The sequence below is a fragment of the Zootoca vivipara genome, chromosome 3 (assembly GCF_963506605.1).
Source record: "Zootoca vivipara chromosome 3, rZooViv1.1, whole genome shotgun sequence".
NCBI classification, from domain to species: Eukaryota; Metazoa; Chordata; class Lepidosauria; order Squamata; family Lacertidae; genus Zootoca; species Zootoca vivipara.
Genome location: NC_083278.1, coordinates 59,833,189 through 59,838,223, shown reverse-complemented (window position 1 = coordinate 59,838,223; position 5,035 = coordinate 59,833,189).

The following is a 5,035-nucleotide window of genomic DNA, read 5'->3' as shown; positions in this document are numbered from 1 at the left end:
CTTTTCTGCTTTCCTTGTTTCCTCTTTTATTGCCCGATTGTCCATTTTCTAACATTCCGACAAAACTTGTATTATATATGGGGGTTCTGAACACACATTTGCTGTAGGCCTCCTAATGATCAACCTTGATTAAGTGGTTTAGAATGGAGAAGCCATAGGATACATTCAGAAATGAGAAAAACCAACCTGTTAAGGTGGGTACATTTTTTCCCCTTTGCATTGTAGGGGAGGGTGGCAATGACTGGGAATCCCCAGCATATAGGCGTCATAAAGCCCAGCAAGGGTCGTAATTAGGCCCATGAGACCATTTTCCTCAAACCACATAGGCCTGCGCAACACCTAACGTCACAGGTGACATCAGGGGCTGGGCAGGTACAAAACTTAGCTAGCATCTAATGCGCTAGGAAAGTTCCCCATCAGGAACTCCCTATTGCAGCCAGTGGGGCTGCTGCCAGGACCTATTGGCTGAGAAGCGCCGACAGCACACCTTCAAAGACACTTTCTGTCAGTGCCAGGGTCAGCTCCTTTGAAGTCATCAGGTGATTAATGGGTGAGTGGCTCTGCCCACTTGTCCAAGTTGGTCAAGTGAGAATAGGGCCCATGGTACCTGCCAGATCTCACCCTGATGGAGGCTCATCCATTTAGGCCAGGCATCCCCAAACTTCGGCCCTCCAGATGTTTTGGACTACAATTCCCATCTCCCCCAACCACTGGTCCTGTTAGCTAGGGATCATGGGAGTTGTAGGCCAAAACATCTGGAGGGCCGCAGTTTGGGGGTGCCTGATTTAGGCCATAACTGCAGAGGGATTTGAACCAGCGACCCCTCCCTGCCTCACAGCACAAATCCTTAGCCATTAAACTACACCAATTCACCTTTCAGTGCTGCTGGCTAGATTTGGGGTTCCTGGGAGCCGCCTAGCAGCTATAAATACGTTTGAGGACATGTCTCCTTTGTTGGCCTAAACTGGAGTAGACTTGTCCTTAGCATTGGGCAATGAATAAACCTGAAAGTTTCTCTGAGCAAATGTATCTGAATGACTAATTTATTTCAGAGGGCATTTCTGGGTGTGTGAGAATTGGCAAGTCTCCAAGACAGATTACAAAGGCTATAAAAGACTACAAAGCCAAAAAAGGAAGAAGTTTCATGTAGGCAGAGTAACATCAAACTTTTTGATCCTTCTCACATAATATCTGGGAAGAGTCCACACAAACCAGCCAAGGAAATAATTAATGGCCTGCAAGTCTATACGTGAAGTCTGTGATTCAGCAGCCACACCTGTGATGCAGAATTAATGAAAGGCAGCGAGTAGTAAGCTTGCAGGTTTTGAAAACTGGGCACAGGTCCAGAACAATAGCTAGATGCTCATGGATCCTATTGCAAATGGAAAAGACTTCACCTATGAATGATTTTTGAGGTTTCCTAGTTGCCTTTCTTGTCCTACACACCATCTCTCATGAACCATCTTGGCCTGCATTGTGAAGTATACCTAGAAGAATACAGCAAAGTCATGTACCTGAAAGCTTCAAAATACCAGGTGTTCTGGGAGAGGAAATGACTGTTAGACCAATTTTAAGTCTGTGGCGTCGTTTTCCGCTGTCCCTCTTGACCCCTTTCACCATTAACTGCCATGCTTTTGTGCATGCAGATTTAAACAAAACTTTAATGAAGGAATGCATTTTTAAAAAATAAATAAAAATGTAGAGCCATCTTAAAATAAACCAGAAATGACCAATATTATCAACGACCAACTGGAGCTAGAACAGTATCTTCATTCAGGTCCAACTTGCAGATCATTTCGAATCTCTGACCTTGCAACACCAGTGGCTTGTTCCTTTGTTTGAAGTGTTACAAGCTTCTAACACTTGTCGAGAGCTAGTGACCCACCCACACTGTGAGCACCGAAATAGCTTACCTTTATGTAAAGAACGAATCGACAGTAGAAGCACATCTTATATTTTGATCTCAGCAGGTCAAGTGATTCACTCTCTTGATTCCAGAACGCTGCTATTTCCCTGATGTCAGCAGAAGGGTGTATAATTACTGGTGTTAGGCGACGCTATTGTTGGCCGTTGGGCAGGGACACCCCAGCCCTTACGTGATACAAAATTAAGTTCAACAGCCAAGACAGATTGACAAAAATGGAAAGGAGCAGAAGGTACCCATGGCTAAGGTTCAAAAATAGCAAGCCCCTGTCCACACAGCTAAAAGACTTTCCAGCATTTTTTTTATAAAAGCAACTTTTATTGTCCTGTTCTGTTAAGTGTTTTCAAAAGCTATTTCTTCTGACACCCCCTCCCCAGAATTGCTTAAATGAGAGGAAATTTCATCCGCAGAACCTGTAAATGAGCAAGATCATGAAAGCCGAAGTAGAAATTCCTGTATTCCTAGCCAAAATAATAAAACTAGTTACTGACATATGAGACCAACATCTGCAATTAGTTTAACTTGCTGTTCCTTCTCTTCATAATACTCTGATAAATTTTTGTTAGGGCGCACCAGCCTGAAGCTTCTTTCTGCCCCAAACTGGCTTCATGCAACAAGATAAAAGTGCTGCCTGTCTTTTTGCTTTGTGTCCAGATAGCACTCTATAGAGTCTGCCAAATGTATTTTTGCATTTGCAAACACTCCCTTTCCTTGGCACCTTGCCATTAAGTTACCAGCATTCAGACTGACTGACACACCTGTTCCTTTTCTGCAGCCTGACCATACATAGACTCTCTACTGTGATGAAAGACTAGAAGCACATTTGGGTACTATTCAAAACATTCCAGGATGCTGATCTACCACAGTCAAACATAAATGCTGGAACGTGAGCAAGAACTGTTCCTTGCGAAGTGTTAGCCCTTTTTTTTTCTATACTGGGGAAAATATTGAATACGTATAATAGGAAATCTCTAAGATGCTCCATACAGGCCGTACATTTAAAGTAGCTTTAAAGCACGCACACCCCCAAAGAATCCTGAGAACCATCATTCGTTAAGGGTGCAAGGAATTGTCACTCTGTGAAGAGTAAACTACAGTTCCCAGGATTCACGGGAAGGGTGCTTTAAATGTGTGCACAGATTAAAGGTACTGAGCATTTTTAGTCATGACAAACCTCTGCCCATTCAGAGCTGGAGATTATGGTCATTATATGGGAGCTGATGTAAACACCATCATTGTGGGTTTTTGCATTTGTTGCTGAAGCTATTTGCCCTGACAGAAAAAGTTTGCAAGCATACACACGATACACAGGTTTTCTCCACAATAACGTCTGCGGGAGGATTTTAATCAGGAAAAAAGCTTAGTGGACAACAGTTCTCCCCTCTCCACACCCAAGTGCATAGCTGTCAAGTTCTCCCTTTTTTTAAGAGAAATTCCCTTATGCTGAATAGGCTTCCTCATGAGAAAAGGGAAAAATTGACAGCTATGCCCAAGTGTCATGCAGTTATTAAAACACACACACACACTTGGAAGACTCTAAACATAGACTCCCACATCTTGTCTGGAACCTTATTTCTGTGGTCATGCAATTCCCTGGGTAGCAAGCAATCATAACATACTATTGCAGTAAGAGGGCTCAAAGTGTAATATCAGCAAATGAATTCATTTGCTTGGCAAGAGAAGACAGTCACAGGGATAAAGCAGAATGGAAATTCACGTCTTAAGCTGCCCTTCAACGAAGATGTTTGCATAGGTGTAAGGCAACTATGCACGCAAGAGGAGATTCTGGTGTATAGTTTCCTCCACTGTAGCTCCCATATACAGCAAAACAACCTGCAAGACAGTTTTAAAACAGGCTTGAGTCACTGGGGTAGAGCTGCAACTGTGCAGAGCTCGGGGGTGGGGAGCACAGTGGGATGTGCAAATAACTTGTTCTTTGGCCCCCTTAGCCTTAATCTGTGCCCATGTTACTAAAAGCAACCGGTCAGCTGCACATCAGTTGTGTGCCAGTGCAGAGTCACTTGCTGCAATTTGTACTGTTCTGTTCTCATCTGTTCTTTGGTTACCACTACAACAGATGCATCTGCACTGCCACATGAACAGTCTTCCTAAGCGGAATTGTTATAGATCAGACTGTAAATCTTTTAACCACAAACACCCTCCCTTTTCCTTGGAATTGCAGGAACTGGCAGGAATCGGATGCGATGGCAAAAAACCAAACAGATTATTAAGAAGACTTGGCTTTTGATTTTAATTGCCTGTGGCTGATCATCAGAAAAGGTGGGAGGTTGCAAGATCAGTTTATCTCAGCAATGCACCTCACTGGGCTACTTGCCCTCTCTCACCCTAAAGTAACTCACAGAGTTGTTGTGAGGACAAAATGGATCAGCCCTGTGCATGCTTCCTCGGCCCCTTGAAGGACGAGCGCAAAACAAATATGAAAGCAAAATGTAAAAAAGCAAGCAGCGATTGTGACACATTATCAAGGGCTAGTGCACAACGTGGTGAACCTTCTTTCTTCTTTGGCGATCACTCGTAGCCGAGTAAGATTGTCTTCCATAAACACGATTTTAACAATGGGTCCGTAAGTGACTGTGGAGGCCAATTCTGGATCCACACGTCCTTCCACAGTGGGGACATATTTATACCCCACCCATCTGGTTGAGTTTCCCCAGCCACTCTGGGTGGCTTACAGCATATATAAAACATAGTAAAACATCAAACATTAAAAACTTCCCAATACAGGGCAGTCTTCAGATGTCTTCTAAAAGTTATGTAGCTCTTTATCTCCTTGACATCTGAAGGGAGGGTGTTCCACAGGGAGGGCACCACTACCAAGAAGGCCCTCTGCTTGGTTCGCTGTAACCACTTCTCACAGTGAGAAAACCAGCAGAAGACCCTCGGAGGAAGTCCGGGCTGAGCGATGGGGGTAGAGACGCTCCTTCAGGTATACTGGGCCGAGGTATAATGACACCACAATAATCATGAACACGATTCACTGCAATTTATTCTTTTATTACAGATAAATCACAACCAAAAACTTAACACCACACAAAAATGGCATCATAACCAATTATTTTAAATTTCATCAACATTCATTTGCTATGTACA